This window comes from Achroia grisella, unplaced genomic scaffold, assembly GCF_030625045.1.
Source record: "Achroia grisella isolate CSIRO2021 unplaced genomic scaffold, CSIRO_AGI_Agris_v1 utg2870, whole genome shotgun sequence".
In the NCBI taxonomy this organism is placed as follows: domain Eukaryota; kingdom Metazoa; phylum Arthropoda; class Insecta; order Lepidoptera; family Pyralidae; genus Achroia; species Achroia grisella.
In genome coordinates, this window is record NW_026712776.1 from 254,799 (window position 1) to 266,941 (window position 12,143).

The 12,143-nt window shown below is 33.2% G+C and overlaps 1 pseudogene; it reads right to left on the reverse strand.

Moving 5' to 3' along the window:
• The window catches only part of LOC131843201 (uncharacterized), a 131,187-nt pseudogene extending 122,261 nt beyond the window's left edge, over window positions 1-8,926 (reverse strand).
• Window positions 8,927-12,143: the final 3,217 nt, after the last annotated feature.

Consider the following 12,143-nt stretch of genomic DNA (forward strand, 5'->3'; position numbering starts at 1 on the left):
ATTCAACTATGCATCAAATATATATAACTCAAAAGTGACTGACACAGTGATCTATCAACGCACAGCCCAAACCACTGGACGGATCGGGATGAAATTTGGCATGCAGGTAGATGTTATGATGTAGGCATCCGCTAAGAAAAGATTTTGAATAATTCTACCCTCAAAGGGGTAAAATAGGGGATGAAAGTTTGTATGAAACTTTGTCAATTTTAAACCGATCAGGCTGAGACTTTGCATAAAGCTACTATGACGTAGGCATCACCTAAGAAAGGATTTTGATTTTGATAAATTCCACCCCTACGGGGATAAATTAACGCGACCGAAGCCGCGGGCAAAAGCTAGTTTACTATATAAAAATAAATAAAATTGTAATGTCTGTTTGTAATTTTAATTTAACAGCTTATGAAAGTATATACGATACTCACGTATATAAAAATATAATTTAAAAAAATGTGTATATGTATGTTTGTTGTTGGTAATCTCTGAAACGGCTGGACGATTTTGATAGGACTCACTGGCAGATAGCTAATATTGTAGGAGGTAACTTCGGATATCTTATTTAATATTTGATTATTTAATTGAATTAGTTAATCGGTAGTTTGTATTCACATACTTAAACTTAAATTGTAAAAAGTAAGAACAAAATTATTTAAATGAGCAACACACAAGTTTCTTGCTCGTTCTGTTTGTGATGAGACAGCTTTCCGAATGACCGGTAGATTAAAAAAAAAATTACTATTCATAAGTGCTTCAATGTAAGTTTATTTGAATAAATGATTTTCTATTCTATTCTATAAATTTGACTTATTGTAATAGAAAAAGAGAGATAAATTCCACGCCGCCGAAGTCACAGCTAACAGCTAGTATAAAATATGCTTAGCCTAAACTTTAATACTTTCAAAATGTTTGATAATTCCTTTTTTTAGAACAGAAAAGGTCTGTCTGGTTTTTTTAGACGAGAGATAGTCTGTAGCCGTCCATATAACTTCGTGCCAGATTTTATGAAAAATCGTTCAGCCGTTGAGTTTTAAAAAACCTAAATACATATTTTCAAATTTATATATTATTTTATAATAATATGGTTAAGCACACCGCCTTGGTCGTGGGTTCGATTCTTTGCACTAATTTTTTATTGGTTGTTTTCTATGTATATTATATATGTATTTACAAAAAAAAATATTTATATCAGTCGTCTAGTACCCATAACACAAGTTTCACTTAGCTTGGGACTAGCTGGCGTTGTCTGATATTACAATATTTATATAAAAATATAAACATGACGCCTCTACAATTGTAACAGCGATAGCTGGTTCGCGTAACAGGAATCCCGCATATTTGTCGCAACTGGGTATCGACACAACATCCCCCAAACATCGGGACCCACGCACTTACCAGTTATTTGTTACCGTTTGATTTATACACTGGTGTGATTTACGAAAATGTCCACTTGGAATAATTTGGGGTGATCGTGTGAGCGAGAATTCTTCGGCTATTTGTAGCTCTAGAAACTGGTTTAAAGGTTTGAATCTAAATGTGAAGATGTTTACAATAGAAAATCCTTTATTAAAATTAAATTAATTTAACCACTTTTGAAACCTAAAATGTGATGGACATATTCAGTGGATTATATACAGCAGCAAATATAATTTATTCTCGATCTGATTCAGTTCCACGTCACATATCAACTGTTACTTATTTTAAACTAGCTGTACACGCGACTTTGTCTGCGTGGAATTTAACTTTATTCTTCTAAAATAAAAGTAACCTAAATTACTCCTTAATACATCAGCTACTTGCCAAAGAAAGACACGTCAAAATCCGTCCAGCCATTTCAGAGATTAGCCGGAACAAACAGACCGACAGACAGACAGACAAAAATTGTATTAAATGGTTTTTTGGTGTATGTACCGTATTTATATTCATATGCATGTAGTAAAATACGGTTATTTCAATATTATAAACAGACACTCGAATTTTATTTATATGTATATATGTGATAGATTAGATCTTTTCTTCTTAAAATTCATTGTTCCTTATAAAATGTCCTACATGAATAAATAAATTTTTGATTTTTTTTTATTTGATCCTATAAAAACGACTACATATCAGTCCATTGTACAATGGTCTCCAAAAATCGTACCAGATGGAGAAAAATTGCAAGGAGCTGTATCATCAAGAGGAAGAATGAAGATCACGAATTATTAGCTGGAGTAAGTCTAAAGTAACTTAAATAGAAGTGATATATATGGGACTGGATGTCCTTCATACAGGTCATTATAATGACCTAGTAAGGTCACAGAAGTGACATAATGCTATATTGAGACTTAAATATTGTATCTGTTTCTTCTTTTTTTATGTACTGTTTTTTTTGTAATTTATATTGTTTTATAAAATGCGTGTATATCTGTTGATGTAAATATATTTATTTTATTTTAATATTTGAGATATCACTTTCCATACAATCTTAATAATTGTTAATTCAATCTTTTTTCTTCTTTAATGTTTTGCTGAGACAGCTTTCCGAACGAGCGGTAGATTTAAAAAAATGTAATTACTTCAAATGTGCTTCAATGTAAGATTATTTGAATAAATGATTTTCTATTCTATTCTATTTTTTTCTTATATTATATATATCTATGTTTTATATTATATTATATCTATGTTTTTTTTAGAGAAAATCTATATATATATAAATGAATTGCTGTTCGTTAGTCTCGCTAAAACTCGAGAACGGCTGAACCGTTTTGGCTAATTTTAGTCTTGAATCGTGGAAGTCCAGGGAAAGTTTTAGCGGTGATAAAATATAAAGGAATTGTATGTAAAATAGTAAAAACAACAATTATATTTTCCCATACAAACTGCTGATACCTGTCAAACAGGGTGCGTTCAGAAATTTATTGCGTAACTAAACTTCAAAAAACCTTTGACATATTTAATGTTGAGGCGGAATAGAGTTTCAGCGGATGGATCAGGTAGTTATAAATGTTTATTTAAAAGAAAAAACATATTGCTCACAAATATATCAATTTGTAGGTATTTGATTTGTGGCGTTAATCTAATAGTTGATCTCCATTCCTCCCACTGGATGTTTATTATAGGTTGGAGTGACTATTATAAAAAAAGTAATCCCCTACCAAGAGATCCATAATTGGACTCGGTCGCAAATAAAATCGTGAGCGTGTCCCGTAAAAAGTGTTCACTAGATATTTTTATTGCGGTCTTTAAGGTGGATGAATATAAAGTGGATTTATACGGATTATGTGGGAAATGGTTTCGTGGGGGGTCGTCGGGGGGTCGTTGGGGGTCGTTGGGGGACAGCCTTAATCTTTGCGAACGCCGTGAGCCTCGGAATTGGATTGGTTCTTATATGTAAATTGTCGTATGAGTAAATAAATAAACCAATCCGTGATTTAGAAGTATAGCGTCGGATCAGCGCGACGTGTACCTTGCTACGAGGATTTTTTGGGACCATTCGATTGGATTGCGTTGAAAGTATTACTGAATGTGAGTGTCGATTGAATTGAACGAATGAATGAAACTCTTTATTATTCCATTTAAAGGAACGAAAGCGAAGGGAGTAAGGGAAATAGTACTATCGATAGGATATAGTTAAATAAACAGCTTCAATGTACGGACTCCCTTATAACAATTGAGCATACATAATTGACAACAAAAATAACAGAAGTGGGTCATTACCGACTATAATTTTGTTATAATTTACAATTGTAAATTATAACAAAATTATAACTAAAACTATATTCATAATTATACCTAATTAGGTATAATTATGAACTTCTATTATTTATAACTAATAACCCGCCCCGGAGTCGCATCTGTCCTATGTTAGTTTAACTTTTAAATTTTCGACAGGTTTTAGTAAATAAAAACACTCTCTTCTCATTTCGAAATCATTCCGAACTGACGGTAAATTTGACATATCATAAGAGTCTGTAATAGACCTACATGAATAAAGATATTTTGAATTTAAATTCTCGCAAATAATGCACTATTTTAGAAGAAATTTGACCATATATGTAAATGATTGTAGTGAGTTAACCTTAAAAGATAGACATATGTTGTCTGGAAGTTTTTTCTAGAACATTTAAAGGAGAACAATTCCGTTATACGTATTTTTTAAGTAACTTTAACCGTTTACGTAGCGCAGAAGATTAACGCAAAATGAATATTCTTTGACACATTTTTGCTTTGCTGCTGCGATCCTATTGGTCGTAGTGAGATGTTACATATATAGCCCATTATCGAATTCAATAACTCATTTGAATATCGAATGTATATAGGTTTCATTTGCAAATCGAACGGATTTAGTTCGGAATGTTCTAGTTCTGATATCGGACATTTGAATTCCGAATCTTTCAAACTTGAAATATTTTAATAACTAAAGTAATTAAAAAATAATCAATCGGTAGTTTGATTTGAAAATCGAATATATATTTTCTAGAATATTCCAGATACAGACTTCAAATGATATTTAAATATAGAACAAGCGTACTGATTTAGTTCGGAATCTTCTAGATACTTTGATTTCGGACATTTGAATTCCGAGTCTTTCAAACTTGAAATATTTTAATATCTAAAGAAATTTAAAAAATAATCAATCAGTAGTTTGATTTGAAAATCGAATATATGTTTTCTAGAATGTTCCAGATACAGACTTCCAATGATATTTAAATATGGAACAAGTGTTGATCTTTGAAAATAAAAATACTAGCTCACTCCCGCAACTTCGGCTGCGTTTTATTGTACACGTTTTTGCAATATTAACATATATGTATTTGATGATCCGCTCCTATTGGCATGTTACAAAGCCGTAGCTTTTTTAGATAAATTGTCTATCCAACACCAAAAAAATATTTTTGAATATTGTTTTAAATCGCGGTCATTATTTATACGTATAATTAGCAAAAATCAAGGGATCTTACCATGTTTAATTTTTATTGAGTTCCCGGGAACTCACATATTTTTGAAGATCAAACGAACTTACCAAGTGAAGTTCGATCGTAATTATGTGAGCAGCTTCATTCGAAGCGATTTCCGTTTAACATAATGTAGTAGCGCCATCTACTCTAACACACAATTTAAATACCTTCTTTTTTTTTTTTATTTTATATATGTAAGTGGGGCAGGCTACGTTTTAAATGTAATCGTTCGAGTTAGTCATTTTGTTTAAAGTTATGAATCTGTTATTTGTTATTTTATAATCGTATTATTGGGATGGGATTGATGCCAATATTAATTGGGTGGGTGATAATAAATCCTTCGAATGAATGCTCACATAATTTCTTCAGAGTTCGTTTGATCTTCAATTAACTCTTCTGCTTTATATATTTAAAGTCGTGATTTTAAAATAAAAATTAACAATGACAAATAATACTTATCAGTATTTGTTTTTGCATAATATATCTCGGAATAGGTAATAATACGTCGGCAGACAATTTTAGAATATTTTTATTAATATACAAATCAAAATCAGTTCTCCATTGTATATATTAGTTATAATGTTGTATCATCTAGTAATGATTCTGCAAATATATTATTATTTGTAATTTCTTTATTGTAGAAGCGAGCAAAAGCTGAAGATGAATCAGACCATCCTGCGGTCCTTTTAATTACTTCTATACTAACAATTGTTAGCCTTCGATGTGGCTGCATGTCGTGTACTATGTGAACTAAATATTGATGTGTTAATGCTTTCTTCTAATATATCTTTTATCCAATGGCTAATGTTCTAGAATAGGTTTTTTGAAACTTACAAAAAGCCTGTTGTCTTCTGCTTTATATATTTAGTATGATTGTAAACAACGAGCGGGACAAATTTTGGAAAATTATAAAACGGAAGTCGTAATACGGGTAGAGATGTATTTAATTTTGTTGTCTTAATTGCGTCTGTAATCTTTATCAGAATTTCATTAGACATTGTATAAATATTATTTATGTGGATTAATGACAGAGTTTGTACACGATGTGCAGTCACAAGGGCGAGTAACGTTACTGTCTTCTTGTTTTATATATCGTTAGCCATTTCTGTGCTAGAAATTGTAAGACAATTCAGGGTCCCAAGTTATGTTATATTTTGGGTTCGATGGCCTTAGTTTTCTCAGAGCGCTTAAGTCTATCATCATCCAGATTATTGCTTAATAACAGAGACAAGGCGGATTTGTATGTATTAATCGTTCCATATACCTTTATCGAATGCATCCGTTAAAAACTCTATTATTGGAGGTATAGATATAGAAGTATAATCATAATTATGACAACTGCAATAATTGAGCCAAGCTCTTATACCGCCGTCATATTGCCTATATGTATTATTTGATAATGATGCAAGCATTATATCTCTGATCTCGGTGTTATATATTAATAGAGTCTGCCGGATAATCGCGGCAACCAACGTTAGAGAGCGGTGTAAGTTGTGCACGGATCTGTAAGGAGATTTGAAGTTAATCGTGGTGAAAAATATATAAGGTCTGACTGACATATTCTTTTGAACAAGGGGAACCATGGTTCTAGTATGGTACGACAACTATACCCTCCGCCCTGTCTAGTATTATTTTTTGAATCATTTTTATATATTTAAAAATTTAATTCTTCCCATGAAATTTGAAAGCATCAATGGCCCATGCTCCCGGTTCATTTTTCCATGTAACATATGTATCATTTAGAATTGCAGCGACTGGCAAATAAATCAATATTTGCCACACCTAACTGTTGTTTAATTTCATTATACGCGTAATCACTTAATTCCCACTCGGTATCGCAAAATTTCTTCCTAGACAGTCTATCAGCGTTGATTTTCTTTCGTGTTTATATATGCAAACACTATAATACGACGTCTTTCATATATTTCCAAATATCTCGAGAAACCTCATTTTGGGGATATTGGAAATCGATTTATACAAGAAATTGCTGTTACGTTATCTATTCTTAGTAACAATTCACATTCATGGTAATTACTGGCAAAGACTTTTAATCCAAAGAACGCAGCTTTAAGTTCTAGTTCATTGATATATATATTTCCAATAACCATATGACTCTTCACATCACCGTATGACCCCACCCTGTGGATTGATAAATCGGTACTGATTTCTTTTTATAGGGGAATATCCATTATCCACATTTTTCAGCCACCATAGGAAATCTCCTTTAATAAAATGTGGTAAAGTTACAATTTGATTATAATTGTAATTTTTTAATAAAGCTTGATATTTGAATTGTTCAAATAATTTTGTATGTAACCATGAATACTGTAATGCCGGACAAGCAGATACTAAAAGACCAACCATTCTAGCAAAATCTCTTATATATGTAAAAAAATGGATATATTTACTTTTTCTTTTTTATCTGTAGGTAATTGCATAATCATCTTATCAGAATCAAAACAGAAACCGAGAAATCTACAGTTCGTACTAGGATTCAAACAACTCTTATCACGATTTATAATGAATAACTTTTTAGTAATAAGCATGTGTTTTCTATATTATACTTCGATATAATCTATTATATATCTAAGTATATTACAGATATACAATTTTTGGATCGCATAAATTCCATAACCGGTTTTAATAACTTTTGAAACATCTGTGCATAAACCAAATGGTAAACAATTAAACTCGTAAAGTGTACCATTATAATTAAATCGTAATAGTTTTCTATGTATTTTATCGATGTTAACAAAAAAAAGGCGTCCTTTAGATCAATAGAACCCATATGACAATTTTTAGTTATTAATATTTCTGTAATCTTCCATTTTAAAATGATCGGTGCTTATAAATTTATTAAATTGTTTTAGGTTTGAATAAAGCGTTTTTTGCCATTTGGTTTAGTCACAAGAAATATATTGGATATGAATTCTCCATCTTCATGGAAGCATTTTGATATCGCATTGATATCGATTAGTTCCTGAATTGCTTTAATAAATTCGTTGTGCTCTTGTGAAGATTTAGGGGTTACATGGTATTATATATTGCGACTAATGGTATTTTATAACCTTTTATCCATGATAATAAAACACGATCATTAGTTATCCGAATCCATTGATTGAAAATCGTAATCGACCAGCGTATTGACTTACCTGTGAATCTATCTCCGATGATTCTTCCTGGTCAAACTCTTCGGCTTTATATATTTGCGAGTGACGTGTCGAGGCACGACCTCTTGATGTTTCGTTGTTTCTGAATGGTGGTTTCCTTTGTATTTGGCCCCTGTAGTTTAAATTCCGGGTTTTTGACATATTTTTGTAAATTGACACCCTGCTAGTTGATGCTACAGGATTAATTTGGGATAATGATTCTCCTGTTTTCTGTACAGATTTTGCTGCTTTGAGCTTCTCTGCTAAATCTTCACCAAACAAGAATTTATCTCGTTTAGTAGTATCGAACGTATCGCGTAGACTACAATTAATAGAACTCATAATAATGTTTCGTCTAGTTTTTGTTTCCATATATCGCACAATAAACGACACGCATCACTAAGAGGTTGTAGCAATATATTCTGCAGAATCATCTCAGCTCACAATGCAGACAATACAATCCCAAACTTTGTTTTTGTAATAAGCATCTCTCTTGACTAATATATCCGGCATTGCAACCTTAGCTTCTGGATTTAATATGTTCTAGAATAAAGTATCTTTTAAGAACAATATCTTTCTTCTTTTGTAAACCCTTTATTATATATTTAGCGATATTTAGTGAATATTTTTACCAAACTTTATGTCTGGCTGAGGTGCCTCACCTAATATTTGCAAAATATCATCTTCTAGTTGCATCTCTTCTGGTGTATTTACGTAAACATTTATTTCTTCTTTGTCTGGGACAGGCGAAGATTTAAACCAGTGACAACTGGGTCCACATTTGGCGACTGTGGTACAATCAGACATGTCTAATGCTATCTCTTGTTGAGATGGCGACATTCCGATTGAATTCGGTATACTTGGAACTGTAGTTAATTGTTCTGACGAAACTCGTCTTATATATATTCACTGTATCGTCGGCGTTGTCAGAAGCACAACAAATAATAACATTATAATTATAAATCAACACCTTCAAGTACCGTCAACGACAGTTCATATTTGAAAATAGCGATAGGAAATTGACTAAAATTTACTTACCATTATCATCTGATGAAAGTATACGTCTTCGTCGATGATTTCCTCATCTTTTTCATAATTCTTGCCTCTTCTTTTTCTCGTTTTCTCTTGTATATATTTAAAATATTGTATTTAAAAAAATAACGAACCGGAAACTTTTGAAAATCGAACGATTACATTTAAAACGTAGCCTCGCCCCACTTACAAGGAGGGAATGTTCTAAAAAAAAAAGAAGGTATTTAAATTACACAATGGCGCTACTACATTATGTTAAACGGAAATCGCAAAGAATGAAGCTGCGAAACATAATTTAAGATTAGCACAGCCAACTAAACACACAATTCTTCTGTTTTATATATTAGCATAGATTTACAACCGGAAACTTTTGAAAATCGAAGAGGCCTGCCTTCCGGAATGTTCTAGATACACAAACTCTTCTGCCTTATATATTTAGTACAGATTTACAATCGGAAACTTTTGAAAATCGAAGAGGTGTTTCTTCCGGAATGTTCTAGATACACAAACCCTTTTGCTTTATATATTTAGAATAGATTTACAACCGGAAACTTTTGAAAATCGAAGGAAGGTGTGCCTTCCGGAATGTTCTAGATACACAAGCCCTTTTGCTTTATATATTTAGAATAGATTTACGACCGGAAATTTTTGAAAATCGAAGAGGTGTGCCTTCCGGAATGTTTTAGATACACAAACTCTTCTGCTTTATATATTTAGTACAGATTTACAATCGGAAACTTTTGAAAATCGAAGGAAGGTGTGCCTTCCGGAATGTTCTAGATACACAAGCCCTTTTGCTTTAAATATTTAGAATAGATTTACAACCGGAAACTTTTGAAAATCGAAGGAAGGTGTGCCTTCCGGAATGTTCCAGATACTGGTATATCGACTGCATACAACATTTAAATATCGAATAAGTTGAAATGTCACGTCTCAAATATAAGTAATAATAAAATATGAATTCGTAATAGGCGCTTTAATGCGCTATTAAGGCTGTGCGCACACTACGCGCGAACATTACGCGCGCTAACGGTTCTCGATACAGGGAGTTATTTACGAGGTACAGTCGCGCGCACAGATACGTGTCGCTTTATTGACTATTATCATTTTACATATCTTCCTGTATTGCTGTACATTGCCGGTGGGGAATATGTGTGTAAAATTACAGTTTTATTAGATTGCTGAAAAATTTTTTGTATTTTTTTTTTTAAGGCAGTGCAGATATAGGAACTGAATTCCTGAGGATTACATTTTCATGCTTTGTAGCCTGTAATTTCTTATTTATTTACATAAATAAATAAATGATGTACATAAATTAATACAAATTTATCCAGAATTATTTAATTTATATTACAAGCAGGATTAGCACACGGCTTTACTGATGGTTATGGGTTCGATTCCTCACGACGTAAATGGTTTCATGAGTATTTTTTTTGTATCGGTCTACGTGTTTTCTAAGTATTTATGTTCGTTGTCTAGCTCTAATTGGGACTAGATGGCGCATGATTGAAGAACTCTTTCTTTACATTTACATGCACACACTTTCCCGCGTGATAGCCTATTCGTGAAAGAGCGCATGTGTGAAGGGCTCTCGCGCGAGAGTGCGACCGCGCGGAGCTAAGCCGAAGGCCGATTTCGTCTCTGTAGACCTTTATGGCGCGGCTTAAGAAATTCAGGTTATTGCAGCGATTTGGTTATTTTATTTCACTTTGTATATAAACAGAGTGTAGTACGTTACGGGGCGGCAGCAGCAACGAGAGACTATTAATTTCTTCTTTCACTTATATCTATTTTTCACTTCGAGCATCTAAACCGAACTGGTCTGTACACACTTTTTTTTTTTTTTTCGGACTTCTCTAATGCTTCGTAGCTCACCGGACTACTTATGGAGCGGCTGAAGGCCAACTCCTGCCCGACGGATACGACTTTAGTCTGAGGGCACCACTAGGGGTTCGAACCTCGGCTCAGGCCGTCGTAATTTCGATCCCCGTTTGAATTGGACGGGGGATCGATCGGAGGGGATATGTGCACACAATATGGTGGTTCTTTTTAAAGTCAGTAGGTAGGTGGAACTGTTATGGTCAAATCAGAACTTATATCTTGTACTCAATAATAAACATGATTATATCAAACTTGCAGAACATACATTTTATGTCACAATTATGATTAGATTTAATCTTTACTATTTTTATATTTACTTCAAGTTTATAAGCGTAAATAATATTAATTAATTAAAAATATATTGTGATGGTTATCTCACTCAAACCAGATGGCGTTGCAGTCGCTGAAATCTGCTTTTGCGGGCAACGCTGGCGAACGGTTGCCGTTGACGGTAACAAGTATAAAAAAATCCGTTGACAACTAATGATGGTCATATATATATATATATATATAAATTAATTGCTGTTCGTTAGTCTCACTAATAACTCGCTAAATACTCGAGTACGGTTGAACCGATTTGGCTAATTTTAGTCTTGAAATATTCGTGGTAGTCCAGGGAAGGTATAAACGGTAATAAAATATGAAGAAATTGCATGTAAAATAGTAAAAACAACAATTTTATTTTCGCATACAAACTGCTTCAAACAGACGTTCAGAAATTTATTGCGTAACTAAACTTAAAAAAAACTTTGACATATTTAATTTTGAGGCGGAGTGGGGTTCACGGGGTCAGCTAGTTACAAATAACTAAATATATAATCTTGTGCTATTGATTTAGTAGGATTAATAAATATGAATATAATAGTGCACTTCTATAATTCATCATCATCATCATCATCGCAGCCCGGAAGACGTCCACTGCTGGACATAGGCCTCCTCCAAAGATCTCCACGACGATCGGTCCTGCGCTGCTCGCATCCAATGCCTTCCAGCGTTCTTGACCACATCGTCGGTCCACCTTGCTGGAGGCCTTCCCACGCTGCGTCTTCCGGTCCGTGGTCGCCACTCGAGGACTTTACTGCCCCAACGGCCATCTGTCCTACGAGCTACGTGCCCTGCCCATTGCCACTTCAGAGTCGCAATT